This window comes from Canis lupus, chromosome 18, assembly GCF_048164855.1.
Source record: "Canis lupus baileyi chromosome 18, mCanLup2.hap1, whole genome shotgun sequence".
NCBI lineage: Eukaryota > Metazoa > Chordata > Mammalia > Carnivora > Canidae > Canis > Canis lupus.
Genome location: NC_132855.1, coordinates 44,057,332 through 44,079,157, shown reverse-complemented (window position 1 = coordinate 44,079,157; position 21,826 = coordinate 44,057,332). Strand labels below are relative to the sequence as shown.

General features: G+C 39.5%; 1 protein-coding gene and 1 long non-coding RNA gene across 8 annotated transcripts in view; one reads left to right on the top strand and one right to left on the bottom strand.

The window, feature by feature from the left end:
* Nucleotides 1–21,826, top strand: part of CDK14 (cyclin dependent kinase 14) — a 721,193-nt gene that overhangs the window by 667,277 nt on the left and 32,090 nt on the right. Inside the window, exon 15 of one of the 7 annotated variants that reach the window (XM_072784249.1) lies at nt 12,585–12,684. The exons of 5 other annotated variants lie outside the window; for them this stretch is intronic. The gene's annotated coding sequence lies outside the window, so the exon portion shown is untranslated. Of the gene's footprint in view, nt 1–682; nt 3,586–12,584; nt 12,685–21,826 lie in introns of those variants that run through there. One more of the 7 variants, XM_072784247.1, reaches the window with a different exon arrangement.
* On the bottom strand, nt 9,995–20,173 carry LOC140609107 (uncharacterized). The gene is made up of 4 exons (XR_012011063.1): nt 20,070–20,173; nt 19,433–19,476; nt 16,044–16,157; nt 9,995–10,652 (listed from the first exon to the last, which is right to left on the bottom strand). It is a non-coding gene; the product is annotated as an uncharacterized lncRNA (long non-coding RNA).

The following is a 21,826-nucleotide window of genomic DNA, read 5'->3' as shown; positions in this document are numbered from 1 at the left end:
GAAAATTTGCAAATCAGAAAATGATGTGCACATTTTACTGATATAGGAGTTCTCCATTTCCAGCTCCTTTTAATAAGATAGATGGCAACTCCTTTGGTGGGTATGAAGTTGGTCAGGTAATAATTAGCTGTGGTGCCCTAGGGTAGAAAAGTGGAGCGTCCCCTAAGTACCACCCTCTTCTGGATGTTTAGGCTACAAAGTCAGGGAAGTCTTAGTGCCCACCCTTAGGGATACCACAGTCTTCTGGGGAAGACAAACAGCAATCTCTGAGTCTCGCCTGAGTAATGAGGACTGTGGTCAGGTCTACCCAGGAGTGCAGTAGGACCATGGAGGAGGGATGTGTAAACAATGCTGCCGGCAGGACTCCGTGCTTAAAGGTATTATTTTATGTTTTCCATTCCCTTTGTATCAGTACAAGTCAAAAAATGTTCATTCAGTCTCTACTGTTTGCCAGGCATTGTGGAGACAAGATATAGCTGCTGTATGTAAGGGGCCTGAAGACTAACAGCGAAAGTTATTGAAATTTTCTTTAAAAACATGACACACTGTATGTAAAAATTTACAATTAGGGAGCCTGGGCCTTATATTAGAGGCCTAATGATTTTTGAGTGTTCTAGATGGACTGGTGGTCCTAGCTCAATTGTAATATTTATTCAATACTTTGATTTCCACCATAAAACAGCTTTGTCCTCCTGAAAAAGAACCATCTCAAGAAATATAAGTGAAAGGACCATTACAGGATACAGAAGGAATAGCCCTGCAACTGCGGAAGGAGTACTGGACAGGGGATGTTATGTAGGTGGGAAGAAATGCTAAAAAGAGCTTTATTTCAAAATATCCCCTCCCTCTTCCGAAGCCCTCTTCTGCTCATGCCCTTCCCCCTTGGGAGCTTCTTCAAGAAAGAAGTTCACACCACCTCCAGCATGTGTTACAGCCTGTTTCTTTGCATTGCGTCTTTTCTGGCTGTCCTCCCCTCATGCCACCTTCCTTGCGTCCTGCATCCCCCAGCAGATGCCCACGCGGGATCCTGAGTGAAGAGGACTTCTGATTACTACAAATGACATCTTGGGGTTTTTAGTAGTTCCAGCTCTCTCAGCTAGGATGTAACTAATGCATGAAATGTTAATACTCCTTAAAAAGAACATATGTTACAATCTCAGTGCCTTGTCAGACACGCTCTAATCTGTTAGCAGTTTTAGACCTGACAAAAGCTGGTCTCTTCGCCGTGTGTCTGTCTCCGTACTGTTCCCCATTCTGTGTCCTGGGCAAGTTCAAAGCATGATGATGACATTAAATAGCACATATCTCGGTTTTGTTAGCCAGCTCTAAACTGCTTTATACGAATGCACTAACTGATTTCACTGTATGGAATTCAGTATGCCGTGTGGGTGTGTTTCAGTTCCCCTGATACATTCATTTTATTCCGCTCCATTTTCTCCCCCTCTCTTTATTGACCTGATGCATCCAGATCTATAATGGGGGGGAGGGGGGGACTGACTGACTCAGAGAGTAGGGGATTGCAATGTAGTGATTTCACGCTCAGTTGTTGGCTAACAAGGCACCATAGTTTTTATTTAGTGAGGCCCAGTGGCAGGAGATGAAGAATTGTGTAGGGTCCAGCTGCTGCGGTTACGGAGCAGACAGCTTAAAGGGCTTCAGGGTTCCAAGTGTGAGGGGAATTGTCTCTTCTCAGCAGGTAAGGGACAGAGCTAGATAGAGTCAGTTGTGTTCAGGATGCTGACTGGCCTGGCCAATTCATAAACCCAAAAAATTATAACATTCTCCAGTTGAGAGGAAATGGGAGAAGACATTTAGTGGCACACTTAACCCTTTTAATGCCATACATGGAAGGCCTCCTGCTTACTGCTTGTTTACAGGAAGACATTTTGTGTTTAAAGCATTTTGTTTTGTTTTGTTTTAAAGATTTATTTATTTGAGAGAGAGAGAGAGTGGGAGGAGGGACAGAGGAAGAGGGAGAGAGAATACTTAAGCCAGTGAGTAGGGAGTCTGACCTGGGGCTCGATCCCAGGACCCTGAAATCATGACCTGAGCTAAAATCGAGAGTTGGCTATTTAACCAACTGAGCCACCCAGGTGCCCCTGAAGCATTTATTTAAATCTAATACCTCTTCCTAAGTTTCCTTTTAATTCAAAATATATTAGATTGACTAATTATCTAATGAAATGTAGTCAGTCAATCCATTTACTTTTACTGCTCTTTAATGAAATACTGTAATATATTTACATTCTTTTTCAGAGAATTGGTGATTTATTTTACATGTTCATCAAAAAACTAGAAATGCTTGGGGCACCTGGGTGGCTCAGTCAGTTAAGCATCTGCCTTCAGCTCAGGTCATGATCCCAGAGTCCTGGGATAGAGAACCATATGGGGCTCCCTGCTCAGCGGGGAATCTGCTTCTCCCTCTCCCTCTGCCCCTCCCCATTCCCCTCATGCTTTCTCTCACTCTCTCCCCTCCCCCCTCAAATAAATAAATAAAATCTTTTAAAAAAAGAATAAAAACCCAGAAAAGCTTAATGTTTATGTGCTGTGTGGGTGTGTGTTTTAATTTTTGGTAAGTCAAATGGCCTAGTAAATTTGGCCTTTCCTCCATACATGAAATGAAAAGTAGTTTACTAAGTCAATAAAGGTTCTGAAGAGGAATGCAAAGGATAGTATTTATCCTATTAAGAAAACTGTTTTCAAGTGTGTTAAAATTACTGGTAATATGCTAAGTCCAAGTGAATCAGTGAAGGACCTCTGCTTGATAAAATGAGCCCTCTTCTTGTTTCTATGTATACTTAAAGATAATCTAATTGTATCTCTTTAAAGAGTATTAGAATTTAGATTTTGATGCAGCTATGTCTTTCCGGACAGTAATCCAAATAGATTTCAGCATAATAAACATAAGATTCATATTTCTTGATTATTTGCCTCATTAATGCATAAAGTATTTTTTAAATTTTGTTTATGTGGAAAAACTCTCCACTAAAGGACAGAGATGTCACTACTAATATTTGCTATTTAATGTCTGCAATGTCCAGAGGATTGTATGTTCCCATAAAGCAGGCATAATTTATTCTTAAAACTGGAGTTCCCTTGTGGAAACGAGTCCATTGGCCTCTGCCCCTGCCCTTACCCTCTCCTTGCCCGACCAGGTCTTCAGGCTGTGTCATACAGTGGGACAAAGAATTCAAATTCTCAGTGCTAAAGTGAATCTGACTTGCTAACAGTTACACGTCCAATGGGAGCCTCCTCATTGCCAGCGTCCATTTGTTTCACATCATATCCCTGATACAGAATGGCCCTATTAAAAATGGTTCCTTGTTATTCAAATCCAGATAACTATGGATTTCATCATGCTCTCATTCACACCAAACATTGTCTTTAACTGTAAAAGCCCAAGAGAACATGATATAAAGTGGGGGGACTGACTTCCCCTAACTTTAGAGTTCTGGTGGTATTCCATTTAAAACTGTACCTTTTTTATTTCCTGATTTTTATTTCTCTGGTTGATTTCTTACCAATTCTATTTTAATAATGTTTGCCATACTTTTACAATGTAAATAAAAACTAGTTTGGAATGGCTTTCCTCTTGTACTTCTTCATTTGGTCCCAAAGGACACTTTTGTTCATTATCCCATAGATGAAGAATGATTCCCTTTTTTTCCTGCATATTCTCCCTTTAATCTAGGTTCATGCTTAAATGGATGACAAAATCCAACAATAGTTAAATGTCTACATTATATGGTCCCTAGGATGGAAAGATGAGTCTCCGTTTTGCCCAGTTATGATGTAATGTTATGGCCTATTGAGCTCAAAGAGAGAAGTGAATAGTCTAAAGAAATGGCAATTAAGGCCAACATGAAATGAAGGAACTCTTAGAGCATGCAGGCTCAGTTGGAGTTATACCCATGTATTATATAAAACCAAGCCTGAGTATTCAAGATTATGGTATTCTGAAACACAACCAGTGGCTTGATTGGCTACATTAACCAATCAGACTTTCCTCGTGTGGTTACAACTTCTCCAAAGTTCCGCAGAAAAATTATAGCTCGCCATATATAGATCACTTATTCATACAGTGTTATGTTTTGTGAATCATGGTATGATCTTTCAGTCTCCACAGATACATAGCAACTTTAATTCAGAATACAGTGGGGAAAAGTAACAATTGGAATTGCCATCTGAGAATTTACACAATGAGTGAAAATTATTTTTTCCTTCTCCTCCTCCCACCCATTTTATCACTAAATCTCTAGATAGGAACAGTCTTCTGATACAAGAAATCAGTAGGACATGTAAGACTTATATTACATTTTCAGGTTAACTTTTATGCATCTCTCAGGCATCTGGCAAAGCTAACTGGAGATAGGACTTATTTTTTACCTTCAACAATTTCATTCATGGAGATTTTAATCATTTTTGGTGCTGGTGTTATACTCCAGGTATAAGTCATGTGGAAGTTGCTTCCAGTATTTTCCTCAAACAACTTGTATTTATTTTAGATACAGATTTACCTATTTCCACTAATCTGCAATTCAGTCAACAAATGTTTATTGAGTAACTACTATGTGCTATGTGCTGGGCCAATAAAACTTAGTTACCTATTTTTCCTGCACTCAAGGAACTGACAACAGAAGAAACATATATGTAAATATATCACTTGAATTTAGGTAAGAAGTACTGTAGCCTGAGTGTGAAGAATGTGATGCAGGAGATGCAGAGAATAGCAACTAAGACCAGCATGTAAATAATAAAACTACATTACTAAATGGGGGAAACATTACTACCACTTGCCAGTTTGTGGATGGTAATGATGACTTTTTGTAATAACAAAAGGCCTACAGATTGAATACCATTATCCGCACATGGTAAAACTAGAAAGAAATACCAAATATTTATAAATAAATCCATATTCTTATCCAGTGGAGGATTGATGCATCTGCATTGGTGAGAAGTGAGTGACCAGGAGGCCCTGCTCTGTCCCTTCACCAACTACAGAGCTAATGGGGGATGGGAAGGGAAGCCTCCGGAAAAGACCAATCTAATTGGGGTCATTCTCCTAGAAAGACAGAGGTTGGGATTCAAGAATCAAGAAGCTTTAGACCGGGCAGCCCCGGTGGCATAGAGGTTTAGCGCCGCCTACAGCCCAGGGCGTGATCCTGGAGATCCGGGATCAAGTCCCACATCGGGCTCCCTGCATGGAGCCTGCTTCTCCCTCTGCCTGTGTCTCTGCCTCTCTCTCTCCCGCTCTGTATCTCTCATGAGTAAATAAAATAAAATCTTTTTTTTTTAAAGCTTTAGACAAAGGGGCTTGCTTTGAAGTATGGAAACTTTCTACCTAATGTAATGGATAGTAAGTATTATTGCCTTTGAGCAAAGAAATGACACTGTAGAAGTAGTGAGATATGAATATAATTTTTTAAATAACATTTATCATGGGAAGGATCTCTGATTACAATGTTCATATATTGATTATAGAATTTTGGAAAAGCATGAAAATAAATCCCTTAGAGTCCCAATACCTCAAAACAATTTTGGTTAACATTTAGGTATATTTGGAGTTTTGTTTTGTTTTTCTTTTTTTTTTTTTTTTGACAAAATTGGATTCATACTGTATGTAACTATCATAACCTGCTTTTTTTCCCACTGAGTAAAACTTAAACATTTTCCCATGTCACCAAATATTCTTCTGCAATGTCTTTCTTAATGGTCTATATTCCCCTGTATGAATGTGCCACAATTCTATTTAAGCAACCACTGAACATTAAAGTTGTTTCCAATTTTAAACTATTGTAAATCATGTTACAGTGAAGATCCCTGTATATAAATCTTCCCATATACAACTAATTATTTCCTTAGGATAAATTTCCGGAAATTTTAACTCAAATTTTGAGTCCATAGGTGTGGATAATTGAGGTTGCTAATACATATTGCCACATTTAAAACACCTTTAGAAAAATAAAGTGGATGTAGTGTGCAACATGGCTTGGATGAGATTCTGTGAGAAGCATTTCAACATAGTGGTGAAGAACTCTAGGATTAGACAGCTTTGGTTCAGATCCTGGTTCTCCTTGCTGTGTGACCTCAGATAAATTCATCTCTATACATAGCTGCTTCCTGGGTAATGAGAAAATTCATATGAAGCATTCAGAACAATACTTGGCACTTGATAGTTGGCACTACTGAGTTGTTGTTAGTATTATTATGGTAATAATTTAGGCCAGAAGTGGTGAAAGCCTAGATTCAGTTAATGAGAGGAAAAAATAGAGAAATCTTTGATGAATCAGTAGGACTGATCATCTGATGGCTATATTGGCCAAGGGAGAGAAAAGAAGTTAAAAAAAAAAAAAAAAAAGAGTCAAAAGATTTTAAGCCTGGGGAGTAAATCTCTTAGTGATGGTGGTGGCTCTCTGACCATACTCAAGTTGACATGGTAGCAGAGGGACACAGACTGGTATCAATAGGTTGCAGAGTGGGGATGAGGAAGGCCATTTCACTTTGGGAATGATCAGCAGTGACCTGGTGACATAGAAATGGATGGACCCCCAGGAGAGAGCAAGGCTCAGGACCCCGGACTGCAGGAGGTGAGTAGAGATGGAACAGAGGAAGGCAGACAGAACAATCAACAGAGACCTAGAAGACTGCAGAAGTAGATGGAGAATCAAATTGTGGGAGCCATGGGAAAATGTCACAAGGGAGAGGGTACTCAGCAGTGCCAAAATAGCAGAGTTCAGAGATGATGGGGAGTAAAAACCATCCCTAATTCTAGCTAATAAATTGAAAGCACGACAGTTTGAATTTACTTTGTGTATTCTGATGGCTCTTTTGTTGACTTTTCCTTCTGGCATCTGAAAACTTTCCTTGTGAATTTTAGTCCCTGTGCTCTCATGGTCATTTTTAAGCACTACTTACAATTCTTCTTTGCTCTGTTAGTTACATTGTAAGAAAACTCGCAAAGCAGTTAGTCTTCCAGCTTGCCCTCTAACAGATCTTTGTTTCTCATTCATTTCATCTTCAGCACAGTTGCCTAAACATTTGGTTCATGTAACCATTAAAAACGCATGAACAAAAATGCTGTAAAATAAACAAGACTGCGATATTTTATGCAGTAATCACTTGCCAAGTCTCCCCTTTGAAACCAAAGCCATTTTTGTGTCATTGAAGAATAGTAGAATGATTCGTAAGCAAGATTTCTGTTAGGTTTATGTATTAAAACAGATGAAATCATTTTAAGTAAAATGTTAAAAGCATTTACTTTCTAATTCAGACTAAGCTTGATTCAAAAAATATTCATCATTCATCCAAAATTAAAAAAAAAAAAAAAACTTGCATTTTGACCCCCAATTCATTCACTGTGTAAACCTGGAAAGACTTTTTCAGATATAAAAACTCAGTCATTAATGTAAATCATTTCTTATTTCATTCCACTTCGTGCAAGTTGTTTCCCATATCATTTCGCTCTTATTACATTTTAAGTCTTGGCTGATTGACACTCACTTATCACCTTCTAACTTTATAACTCTTACTGGAATTTGCTACCAGACCTTTCCTTACCAGTTACCTGCCTATTGGTATTCCCACCACCTTTAAAGTACATTTTATTTTGATTTGGTTTTGTATTTAATTTGAAATATACTTTTACTTTTAGGCCTAGTCTACCTGACTTTGCACTAAATCATCTTGAGGTTGATTTTTCCCCAAAACATGTGTTTGGGTAATTTTTAAATCTCTTTGTTAGATTCAGCTTAAACTGGTATTTTTTCTCCTGTTTTCTATTATTTCTTGGGTGCCCAGCAAAGAACTGAGCCCAGATGGATTCTTTATAACGGCTGTTTGACAACGATTTAAAGGAGGGAGTGAGGAGATCCTTTTTTTTTTCTCTTGCCTACAGCTGCTCTCAATATGGCTCATCACGACTGAAAGGAAATGAATAAAGATGAGTTATCCGAACTGAAAATCAGCCACAGAGCAGAAGCAATTCATACTCCCCAATCCGTCCACAAATCCAGTAGGGAAAAGGAAGTCATTGCCATCGTTTATTTATTCATATATTTTTAATGGTGGCAGGATTACTTTTTAAATCTTGTACCTTTGAGTAGTGGCCATTTGGAGCATTTGTGAAAGGCCATATGGTTTCAAATGAGATTTCCATCACATTCTGTGCATTTGAAACTATTTATACAGAATTGAGCTCTTGGCATGCCGAGCGCTTGGAGCATGAGCAGACCCATGAAAACGCCGTAGACAAAACTAGAGAATATGCAAATAAATAGCAGTTAAGGAAATGTTAGTGGTTTAACATGCCATTTTTGGATCGGCCTTCATTTGGATGATACAACCTATATTTTATTTTAAGCAGCTATCATTTCCATATTTTGTGCATTACATGTCTCCAGTGATTAATTTCTACCCTAGTGACTTAGGTATCTTAAGTGCTCAAAAACATTTCAAACAGGGAAACGTGTAGACAGAGAATTTTGAATGGGGGTCCAGCCTAGGATGGAGGAGGATGTTCATAGGAGAAATTGCTGTGTCACATGTTTCATGTTTTCTGTATGAGAAGAAAAGTTGTATAAAGTATGAAAGGCAATTTCTCGCTAAAAAGATCTCATGTCCCCTGAAATTTGGGGATAGGAGCACCTAAACTCTGGCTACAGTTGGCTTTGATGCATGACAAGCAACGGGCTCACTATAGCATGTTCTTCAGAAGCCACATGGTGCTTCTCATTGTACTTTAGATTCATACAGACCTGGGTTCAAATTGCAGCAGCATCATTTCTCACTGTGTATCCAGGGGCAAGTCCCTAAAACGTTCAGAGGCTTGTTTTCTTTACTTCCTAGTAAGGATAGCAACGTTGATCTCACAAAGGTGTTGTTTCCAACAACAGAAGAGAGAGAGGAGAGAGGAGAGATGTCAAGTACTTGTTCATGGAGAGAGGAGAGATGTCAAGTACTTCCTATTACCTGGGAGGCCTCAAGCATTGTGGCATGGCCATTAGGAGTTCTGGTTTCAGGGGCACTTGAAGCTCACTGTAGCTCAGTGATTGAGCATCTGTCTTTGGCTCAGGGCGTGATCATGGGATCCTGGGATCCAGTCCTGCATCAAGTTCCCCGAAGGGAGCCTGCTTCTCCCTCTGCCTGTGTCTCTGCATCTCTCTCTGTGTCTCTCATGAATAAATGAATAAAATCTTAAAAAAAAAAAAAAAGAAGAAGAAGAAGAAGGAGTTCTGGTTTCAGAGTCAACTCTCCAGGTTCTGATGTTGACTGTGGCCTTGAGAACAGAGCCCCCACTTCCTCATCTAGACAGCTATAGTAACCATAGTCCCATTTCTTGAAGAGTGGCTGAGATGATCCACCTAAGCACTTAGAATAGTCCTTGCCTGGTTCAGGGAAAGTGCTCAACACTCCCTTATGCTGACCTCAAGCAGGCCATGAAGAAACAATAAGTGGTGGCTACTGTCCTTGTCATCCAAAAATAATTCAGTGTGGAGTCCCACCTCACCATGAGCACTCTTGGTTAGACTGCCTGGCTCATCCCTCTGGAGTTCATGACAGCCACAGCAGCATCTGGTCTGGCACTTACCATCTGTGATGCTACTATTTTTTTCCAAAGCCATGATGAGGTCCACAGCTCCCAAGAAACATCCTGTTTCTCTCACGATAGCCATTTGCCAAACATAGAAGTTTTTGACATCACAGTTAGGCATGGCACATCCAGACTTGTTACATTGGAACTGTGGAATTGGCCACAACTTGCATTTTAATTTCCATTAATAGGGAACATTCTCTAATTCCTGAGTGGTATTCTCTGCAAAGTAATGTGTCCTTTCCAAGATAAGTTACATTATATCAAAAATTGCTGTAGGAAAGGAGGACCATGAGAGGCCATTCCAGGGTAGGTATATATTGTGAGTGATTGTGCTGCCCTGTCAGAGATAAAGAACTGACAGGCAAAGGGTTAACATCTTTCTCCAGCTTAGATATAGTCAGGTCATGAGGTGTGGGGCGGAGTGGGAGGGAGGGAGGTATTTAATGTGCTGGCTATCTTGAAGCAACTCAGAAAAATTACATTCTTAAACTTCAAGACTCCAAAAGAGAATAGAAATTGTATTACATTTTCAATGATGTGCCTTTCCCAGAAAGACAAAAACTTTTAATATCTGTAAACACTTTCTTTAATACCCAACAAATGTGATATGCCGCTAATAGAAAAAAAATGCCCATTTCAATTGTATGCTTTGTGGTAATAGAACAATACAGAGTTGATATTGCAGTAACTAGGCTCTAAAAGTACCCTTCTAATGAAAAACAGCACTGTTTGGGCAAATATTTTCTGGCATCTTTATATTTCCCTTAACTGGAAACAGAGAAAATGTTGGCTGGGTGTCATGACCACAGGATACTGTGTTTTCTAACTAAAAACAAATTGTAAGGACAGTGCTGCCAAGAAAAAACTGAAGGTGGTTGGAAGGTATGAGATGGGCTCCTTCTGGGGTTCCTATCTGATAGCATCCCCGCTGTAGATTGGGTTTGCTGACTGAGCCGTACCACGTGGTAATGCTAGTGTCTGCTGCTTCTTTCTCAGGTGTAGTCACTTACTGCCTTTCTGCCTCTTCTGTTCGTCCCTCAGTGGTGAGCAAGAGAGCATTCTGTAGAGATGAATAACTCGGCATCATTAGAATCTTGAACACTTGGAAACTTGGAAAGATCTAGAATCTAAAACAGATCTAATTATCAATTACCCATAGGGCAGTGATTCAAAGCCCAAATTATCTAAAGATGTGTCCCAACTTTGCTGTCTATACGCGTGGGAGTAGATGCCAGGCAGGAGCAAGGAAAGTGAAACCGCCTCGTGGGTTGAAGAGCATGGTGGCCTCAAGCAGAGAGGGAAGGAAACAAATTTGGATGTAAGTCTGAGTTGTGCAGGAGTGGGCGGAGGGGAGCACAAATCCAGAAGACAGGCAGTGGAATCAAAATTGGAGTTACCAGCTTAGAGCAGAAGGTTCCCAATTCAACTTGATGGGTAAAGTCTGGAATATGCCTATGGTGGTGCTTATAGGACACCTGTAACTTCAGTCACAGGTGGTGAGGGAGCTGTGGAAACAGAGCAATAGGTCAGATGCACTCCTGGCTCCTCTCTAGTTTTGAGCTTTTTGGCCATATACTTGTTTTTGAATGCATGAGTTTACAGTATTTAACAGCTAGGATCAAAATGAGTCTCAAGAAGCCTAACTTTTGTCTGAAGAAATAATGATTAAAGGTTACATTTAGAAATGAGATCCACCTTGGTTGGCAGAATGAGATGGTGCCAAGATTCCGCTTAAAAAAAAACAAAAAACAAAAAGCAAAAACAAAAAACCCTGCATTACATTATCCAGGATGGAGAAAATGAAAATAGCAAAAAAGCAGAAGATAATAGGGAAGAAAGAGCCATCTGGGTGGCATAAGACCATGTGCTCTTGGCTTTGCCTTCCCCAAATCTTCAGCAGATTCCACTAACAGTGTCTATTGTAAGCTGAATTTCAATGTACAGGTCCTGGCAGGTGGAAGAGTGCTGGACCCCAGGGCTATGGCAGCATGAGCATCACCCCTGTCCCCAGAATTTATAGAAATCTTGGGGATTATGGACTTTTATGGGCTGAGGAATTGCATTTTTACCGAGATCTAAAGAGCAGAAAAGCTTTCAGCCACCATCCGGGTAGTATACATATAAAGGTGTGTTATGACAGGGGTGGGAAACGAATTCACATATGAAACCTGTGGCCATAAATGCTTATGGGGAAATGTTTAGTTCAACAGATGACTGAAACCTATAGCCCACATTAGTTTCTGGTTATCCATTCATTTTACTTGTCCAGGTTTATAGGGAATCAAATATTTACCATATACTGTATATATTTTTAAAGACTTTCTTTATTTCAACCCCCTTTTATTATACCCCGTACTGGCTATTTCCTTTTTCATTTTCTTCATTATAGTGTATTTGTCAACTCCACTTATATACAGGGATGTTAATGGGTTTTTAGACTACAACGTATCATGACACAATAAGGCAGTTATCCTGATAGGTCTTACATAACAAATCCATACTTCTTTGTTTTATAATCCTATCATAAACATTAAGTATTTATTTACTTAAGTAAAGTATTTGAATTTACAATTCATTTGTCATTTGATTGAGGGCAGTTTAGAAATTTATATATAATACAAAGGATAAATTACTGTCTGCAGAGTCCCTAACCCACAGGGATTCAAGTCTTGTCGAGCAGGTTGACGGAGGCCCACATAAACCGTGGAAAGACAAGTCCAATCAATGTCAATATCCTGAAAGGGGAGACCCTGCTCTTGGCTGGGCCACTTGTAATGGAGGCAGCATTTGATCTGAATCTAGACCTGTTGGTAGGATTATGGATGTTGTCAGTTAGAAAAGAATAGATGGGCAGAGAGGGTTCAGGCAGGAGCTGCCCCAGCGCAGAATCGATCCAAGGATGGCCAGGATACACACAAGGCAGATGGCTACATGGTGGGTTTCTTAGAAAGAGTGGAAGATAATGCTGAAAAACTGAATTTACTTCTTTTAGAAATCAAGACATTTGCTGTATAATTTACAGTTAACCTGACTGGTGAGGTTTCCTGAAATGCAAGATTTATTGCTCAGAGCAGTGCATCTTTCTGCAATACCAGAGCACGGTGAGAAATAACTTTGTATTTTGATTCACGGTAACGGCTCAAGCTATTTTTTGTGATGGACTAATCCTAAAACAGCTGTGGAGCAAAGGTACCAAAATCAAACTTTTACAACGAGTCAGTCAACCTCTTCATTATTTTAATTATATACTCTCCTATTAATAAATCCTTACCATTACTGTTTCAGAGCAGCTTGAAGCAGACAGAAGAACCCAAATGAGCCTAAGATGGCTTTTAAAATCTAATATATGATTTGAAAGTAAGTAGTTAAACCGAATATTAAAACAACGAAGCTATAGATACTGCTAAGTCTTCTTGGCTTTTCCCCTCATAACCAGAACATAATAAATAAAATATGGGTCTCAGTTGTTTAAACTTGTGTATCAGTAATTTCTAATAACAGTTCAAAAACGGCATGCCAACATGAAATGTAACTGCATTTTTATATAGCATTGAAGTAAAAAATCTTCACTGAAGTTGAGAAGCAAATTAGCCATTCTGCCTTCTCCAAGCTTGATACTTAAGAAAGATTAGCTTTTCTCATGGTATCTGAAATGTTTGTTATTTTTTTAAAAACTCGTGAAAGAGAGGCACATAAAAGAGAACAGTCACTGCCTTCTTTGGCAGGCAAGTGGCATTAGCGTGGACAGACTTGCTGGAAAACCCTCAATGGAGGACGTTATAACACATGGAAACATTAGATTATATATATCCTGACAAAATGGTCTTTCTTGCCAAAGAGCATCTTCTTAAAAGAATCCAACAAAAACATCCAAGTTCAGGTTTTCAAAAGCTTCTGTTCAAATCCCACAGTCCTGAGTTGACTTCATTCATTCAGTTACTACATACGTATTTATTTATGGCCCCATGTATGTATAAGAAATTGTCCTGGGAAAAAAAAAAAGAAATTGTACTGGGTGCAGTGTTCTCTTCTAGCACCCATTTGTCTAAAAATACATATTTGCATTAATAAGTACCTTTTTGGGGTTTTTTTTAAATTAAAATTTCTTCTCCATGCTGTCCTAGCAATCATTTAAGCTTTATGTTGAAGGGAAGTGATTTTATTGTCATTTCAGTGATACCTTGACATTCTCTTCCCTCCGAGGAACGGCTCATGGAAGAGGCAGGAAGACTTTTTGGAGAGGAAAGGAAAGGGAGGAGGCAGGACAGCGAGGAGTCCAAACTGGAGAGTAGCCCCATGAAAGCACCAGTTGAAAAGCAAATGGGAAGGATGAATGGGAGCAGGTTACCGTGAACTGGGCTGAGAGGGAGGAAGAGGAAGGAGCCAGAGACCAGGGCACCAGTATGCCTAGGCTAGAGACAGCAAAAGCCCTAGGGTCAGCCTGCCAGGGTCAAATCCCAGCCTGACCACTTACAGACTCCGTAACCTGGAGAAGCTGCTTACCCTCTCCACGCCTCTGGTTCCTCGTAATGGTTCCATGAAATGGGCAAGAAAATCGTGATAATAATTACTATACCTCACAGGGTTGTCATGACAATTAAAAGGAGTTAATACATGGAAAGTACTTAGAATAATGTCAGGCATGTGGTAAGTGATCTATAAATTTAAGCCATTATTATGGTTAGAGGCCCTCCTAGAGAAGAGACACGTAGTCCAAGAGGACAGCCTTAGTTTGGACTTGTAGCGGTGCCAAAGCCGCTCCAGATTTCCTTCTCTGGGAAATGTTGTACGTACAATAACACAAATTTGTGTTTAGAATACCTACATAGGGGCACCTGGGTTGCTTGGTCAGTTAAGTGTCAGACTCTTGAATTCAGCTCAGGTTGTGATCTCAGGGGTCCTGGGATCAAGCCCCGCATCAGAGTCCCTGCTCAGTGAAGAGTCTACTTGTCCCTCTCCCTCTCCCCCTCCCTCCACTCTTGCTCTTTCTCAAATAAATAAAATCTTTAAAAAAAATAGTTACACAATTGTTCATCAATTATCATTTCTGTTTTCAAAAAAAAAAAAAAAAAACAAATGGATCTGTATGTTCCTAAAAGTAACACCTGTGGGATTCATGCACACTGCTCCCACTAGTGACAATCTCCCCCTGACAACAAGGTAGTCAAATTGTATCAGATGTGCTGTACAAGCCTGTAGCCAATTAAAGCAAGTGAAGAAGATCTTCTTGCTATAATGTAATTATATTGCCTTCTTGGGTCCTTGAAATTGTTCTTCATGCCCACCCCATGTCCTGCTGGTCTAGACAGTCTTGAATAAATTGGTAGAAGGAGATGTCTAGGTTCTTTAGAAGAGCGCAAGGTTTTATGAAGCTGCGGTGAGTTAGCAATGTAAGTATTCCTCATAATAGGCCGAGGGTTTAAAATTGAGGAGTTTAGGCCCAAGAGGAAAATAACACCGTGGTTATTCTGAATTATCGAGGAATGAAGTGGTTCATATAAGGAATAACTTAGATAAATGGAGTTTGCGACTTTAGGTGCACAGACTAGTTGCTATTGTAATCATTTTGGATAAGAACATGCATAAGGAATTCATTAAGGTTTTGAGATCCAAAAGCATGGGCCTGAGTCTTGCAAGTAACACTTAAGTTGCGTGATCATATTGTATTTATGTTGTCTAAGTGTTAGTTTCCTCATTTGAGAAATGGCAATATTAAGAACCTCTACATCATAGGGATGCTATAGGGATGGATTTCAGGAAGTGCAGATAGCATACAACATTATCTGCATAGAAGGGTGTTGGAAACACACTAAATGTCCAGTAAGAGGTGAATGGTTGAATCAGTTATGGTTTAGCCATATGATGTCCATTAGCTTCACAAGCCATTCCTTCACTGATGTGAAAGTAATTATAGCCAACCGAGATCCAAAACTATGAGGAAGTCTTAACTTTGTGGAGTAGAAATAACAATTATCATAACTAGTATTTATACAATGCTTAGATGCCAGATCCTATATAAGTCTTGCACTTAGAACTACTTATTAAATCCCCAGAAAAACCCTAAAGGAGAGGTACTGTTGTTACTTATACTCATTTTACACATGAAGCTACTAGAGCAAAGTAAGATTAAAAAACATGCCAGGCAGGTAAGCGGCCAGACCAGAGTCAGGGTAAAGGAATTGGGGGATTTGTATGCAGTTAGAAAATTGAGTGGACTCCATATATCCCCTCCAAGTCTCATCTGTGATTTCCTAGACAAATGTTGAAAGGCTGGGCTATGTTGCCGCTGAATCAAACCCACCATTATTGCAATGTAGACATGATAGCTGACCCAAAATATGGATGGAAACTGCCATACTTGGAATGGAAAGCCCTTCTCATATCAGGTCGCTGATTCTGCAAGCCCCAAATCCAATCACAGACCTCTTTCTGCTTGCCCGCTCTACGCTACCTGCTGTTATTGAACACAAACTGTGACGTCCTGAAGGAATCCAAGATAAATTTGTAAAACATCATGTCAGGTCCTTTCTAGTCCCAGTATCCCCCAGTGATCCAACGTTGGGGTCTGAAAAATAGAACAGAACATAGAAGGGAAAGCAACTCCAACTTGCCACAGATACATGTAGAGTGAAAGAGATATTTTTGTTTAAGCGACAGACAGCCGAGAAACAGTTATTTGATCCCTGCTGCTTGAGGGACAGTAGGGAAAGAAAGGTATTTTTGTGATCACTCTTCAGCGTTCCCTGTGCGACTTGGTTCATACAGTCGCAACAAAACCCAAGCTCTAATAACACATTGCCACCGACCACAGATATGTTGCAAGCATTATGCAGAGTAGCAGCTAACATCCAGCTTCCTTTTGATTACTTCCAGGCCTGTGACATTTAGGATGCAGCACATTTCTTCTAACCTCAGAGAACTCACAGAGTCAACAGCATCTAATAATCATGTGCTGACATAGAAACTGTAAGAAATTGGTGTCATTTATCTGTCTTTCATCACATTTACGGTGATAGGGTGAATGAGTACCATATTAGGAGTCCAAAGACATGGGTTTGGGGCTAAATCTAACCTCATCACCAACTAGCTGTGACCTGGAGCATGTCACCTAATCTCCATGAGGCCTCTGGCTCCCTTTCTCTAAAATAAGGATAGAGTTCTGGGTCTCCAGATCTCTAATATTCTGTGCTAAGTCATCAGTGGAATTCTGGCTAATAAGTTTCAAAAAGGAATAATGTTCATCCCATCCCCCGAGTCAAACCAGAAAGCAGGAAAGCCAAGAAAGTGTACATCCCAAGTGCTTGTACATGTTTACCCATCAACTAGGGATGGCTCAAATAGTTCTCAAACTAAGCCAGGCACCCCCTTTTCTGATGGGAGAAATGAAACCATTAACATGCATTTGAACAGTTTAAAGTTAATTGCCTCTGCCTTGTTTTTATTTTTAAAGTTCTCTCTACAGCATCACCATTCTCAATGTTAGTCAGTCATGGCATTATTGAGGAATATAAGCATGAATGTTTTTTATCCATGATTTTAGTGCAGTCTTTATTAAATTTTATTCTGTTGCAGCATGCTTGAAAATGTGTAGGTTTAGTCAACAAGCGCATACTTTCAGAGCAAAATGTGAAAGAGCACTTTTCACTCTTTCCTTCTACTTATGTTTGTTAGTGCCCTTCGCTATTAACTCGACCAAGCCCCACAAACCATCACAAATGAACTGTGTGCCAAATGCCTGTTTCCCTAATCAGGAAGCGATGTGTTACTGACAGCCTTATGTGTTGAATGTCTCAGGTAGAGAGACTTGTGAAACGCATATCTGGATTTCTATACAGATTTTTTTTCACAAAAGTGTAATAAATTCATGTAGTCATATCTTAGGAAAGGAAGTATGTTTGGTAGCTTGAGCCTGCTGCCCATACAGGCCCTGTGTGTCTGCCGTGAAAGACCAAATATCATCCCAGTGGACCTGACCTAGTTGAACATAAATACACCCATTGAGGAGCAACTGGCTTCGGAATTAATAAAATTTATGAATAAATAGGATGGCCTTGCAAAGTGGCTGAACTTGAAGTGCCTCTTAATTAATTTTTTAAAGCAATCTAACAGGTTTTAGCTGCCCTCCTGATGACAAAAATCTATGAAATGAAATTATAGTGTATAGAAGGTGGTTGGATGCCTTTTCATCCGTGTTTTGCAAGATTAGAAAATGAATTTAACCATAAGAGGATCACAATACAGAGCCTTATATTTTTTAATAAGATGTTGATCTAGCCTAGAAGCTGATGGATGGTTGGGGCTGGTTTTACCATTCAAGTAATTTGGCATTTTCCCTATCTGTTTGTAAGGTCTCTGAGTATGTGGGAATGTGTTTGTAAATGCATCTCAATTTCAGCTTTTGTTTTTCATACTCACTGGTTTCTCTGACCTGTCCCAACAACACAGCTCAATCTGCATCTGAAGTGATTACTTATTAAAATTTAGAGAGCTGGGCAGCCTGTGTGCTCCTGGGCCTACTGGTGAAGCTCATTAAAGAATCAATCACCAATGAGGGCATTCATCCACAAGGGCTGGAAAGGAAGCACCCAGATCCTTACTTCACTTGAGAGTATAATTCAGAAAAGAGGAATATTTTTCAGTTCTTGCTCACTGAAGCTCAATTTTGAGAAGTCACCATAAAAGATGAGCCTGAGAATTATAATTGGGTCTTTGGTATAGACAAATTGTACTGTGTCTTTTGATTTTTTTTTAAATCCCCCCTAAAAGGTCACTGTATACAAAGACAATCTCTGAATTTATTGAAGGGAAAGCTACAAAGCTGTTCTATGCAGCTCTGTATATGCCTGTTTGTATTCTATACTCTTTTGTCATCCAGTAACAAACAGACAAAATGGAATTCAATCTAAGAATTTATTTACTGTCTTTTAAAGATCTTCAAGGACTTACTTCCAAACAATGATGAAAAGTATTTCTAATTTAAAAGAAAAGACAAAGACCCACATTTGTTTGATATGGTATCTTCTGCATTCAGGGTGGCGAATGTTTACGAGTACATTCCAGGTTACAGTTCACCTGAGGGAACATGACATGGTGGCCGTTGCTGAATTCACACTAAAGCGAGCAATTCACTTCCCAGCTGATTTCTATCATGTAGACAGGACCATGGCTCCAATGTGAACCTACTCTCAATGCCATGTTGCATTTAGGGCTATTTTCTGGGTAACTAATTCGATCTCAACCTGATGTCTCAGGTTGGCCAAGGGGATGTGACAACATTGCCCCTAGGTAATGGGGCTCTGGACTTCTCTGATGCAAAGAGAAGCAGTATAGTGTGTGAATCCTGGGTCAGCTACTTGGTTGCTTTGCAAAGCATTTAACTTCTTGGGGCATAATATTCTCATCTAAAAAAAGAAATATGGAGAGAATAGTATGTCTCTCACAGATAAGAAATACCATTTTGTAGAAGGTAGTTAGCTTGTTCACACTTTATAAGATTAGAAGATATATTTAGCCCAAAAGAAGATCATCATGAAGAATCTGATATTTTTTGTAAGATGGTGATTGAGCTTCAAAGCTGATAAATGGGGCCACTTTAGATATGGTTATGTGAATTAGATAAATTAACTTTTGTGAAGTGGTTAGAGCGGTGCTTGGCACATAGTAAACCTTTAATTTGTGTTAGCTATTTTTATTAATATAAACTCAGATGTATGCTTATTACCGTCAGGGAAGCCCTTGCAGAAGTCATAATTGGGAAATAAAATATTAACAAAATGTTTAAGCTCTTTAAAATTTCACTTTACCTGTCAGCCATGGTGCTATTCACCTTATATCCATTACCTTGTTAAAGACTACATGATTCCTTGTGGATCATATGTTTTTCCCTGTTAAAAAAGGAATTAAACATATGTATTGAAGGGGTAGGCATTTTCCATTCTTATATGTAGACCAAATAATTCATTAACACAAATTACATTCCCTTTTTAAATACCACACATTTTACCATTCTGCTGCATTCCTTTCAATTTTTTAGAAGTCTTTTCTCATTTAGGAATGTATATTTTTGTTTACGCATTTGGGGAGGTAGATAGCATAGGGATTATTTCCAATTTACAAATGAGGACACTGAAGTTTCATGAAGCTGAGGTGAAGTGACCATCCAAGATCTAAAACAGGTTCATAGTCCAAGACCACAGTCATAACCCACACCTCCACTGGGCCAGGCCTCCACCGCAGCCCCTTTACTGGTTCAGCATCAGCTGAGCAGTCATTTCCAAGAGCTGAATAAAACCACCAGCTTTGCATGATTTCCAAAGCTATTGATTGGGCCCCTATTCTTCGTTCATCTTGTGGCTAATAAATCCATCCATTTAAAGACCAGAAGAATTCAGTGTTCAGCTGTGGTCTGCTACACACATGTCCACTTTCCTTACATTTTCTTTGAACAGAACACAGTAAAATCTATTGTACAGCTCACCGGCGTGATATCGCTTTGATAGACACTGAGTGACCTAATATACACACTCCAGTGTACTCTAATCTGTGGTCTCCCAGCTCCCACTCGGCAGGAATTCTGAGATGTTGATGGAACCCCGTGATTTAACAGAGCAGCCGGGCTGCCCTTTGACCCCTCACACTGGTTCTGACAGCTGCCTGCCATGTGTAGAGAAAACCTCACAGGCTGAACCCCTGTCACAGAGTAAAGGTCCTTGAATAAACATACAAGCATGATCATGCTACCACTCTGGAATTAAACGGTTTTTTTAAACTGAATTTGCAGTGGGGAAATTCTAGAGCTGAAGATCAGTAGCACCCCCAAAGTGCGCCAACTACCTTCTGTCTTTAAAAGCAAAACAAAATAACATCACACAGGAAGCCTTGGTCTTGTCCACACGTATTATTTGAGTTACCCGTCTTTTTCAAATGGATTCAGCCGGTTTGCCATCACCCAGATTTTTGCGCTCCGAAAAGTAACAAGCCTGCCAGAAATGATGAGCAGCGTCTCCTGGGTGAGTTAGGAAACTTGATTTGTTTTTAAGCTATCAATTTAATCCACACTGCCTTTTTACTTTTGTCAGGATATTCTTCAGGTAAAGAATGGAAGGAGGCTTTAGGCATGACTACCATCCTAAATATAAAGTTGGTTAAAAAAAAAAAAAAATCCCCACTCGGCCCAAATAGCATTGTGCTTTATAATTCATTCTTTTTCACATACAGTACCCTGCATTATCATGGCTAATGTTTTCCTGCTGAGCTGCCATCATCTTTTGTCAAGCTGTCAGGGTATTAAATTGATGTACCTTCCACATTTGGATAGAGGTCATTATCCTGTTGCCTGGTTGCATTGCCTCTGCTGAGCAGGTTAACTGCTTGAGGTCTTTCATCTAGATAAATGTTTCGCCAGCACTTTTGCTCTGTGATGACATGAGCTGTTCCTTAGAGGTCAAATAGTGATGTTATGATAAGTTGTTCATTCCCTGTGTGTTCACGGATACGGAAAGGACTGGAGTCAAACTTCATCACAGACCTAACAATAATGATAAATGCTCATTTTGGTATGTTTCTACCCAGAATTTGTGGCTCTTTAAAGCTATGTACATATGTATTATGTTTTATATACAGAGACAATGTTTGCCTCAAGTGTTTGTTTCAGTATCGTGGATGAGTCCACGAAGTGTGCTGGAATTTACCCTTTAGTTCTGATGATGGCAGAAACAAATGATCGTGTGTGTGTGTGTGTGTGTGTGTCTAAAAGATAATATGCATTAGACATTTGCAGGTTTTCTAATATAAACTAACATTTAGAGTAGTTTAAAGACCATGATATTAAAAGCCTTGGTGGATCCCTGGGTGGCGCAGCGGTTTGGCGCCTGCCTTTGGCCCAGGGCGCGATCCTGGAGACCCAGGATCGAGTCCCACGTCGGGCTCCCGGTGCATGGAGCCTGCTTCTCCCTCTGCCTGTGTCTCTGCCTCTCTCTCTCTCTCTCTCTGTGACTATCATAAATAAAAAAAAAAAAAAAAAAAAAAGCCTTGGTACTGTCCACATAGGAAGACAGTTTTTAAGTGGAAAGATACAATTAGATCATTTCACTTTAGTAAAACTGGTTTGTTAATCAAAAATAATTTTAGTTGCTTGATCTTGATTTTTTTGAAAGAGAAAGAAAAATAAAGATACTTATTTTAAGGGACAATTGGGGAGGGGTTGTATTTATTTTGTTACAATGAAGAATATAC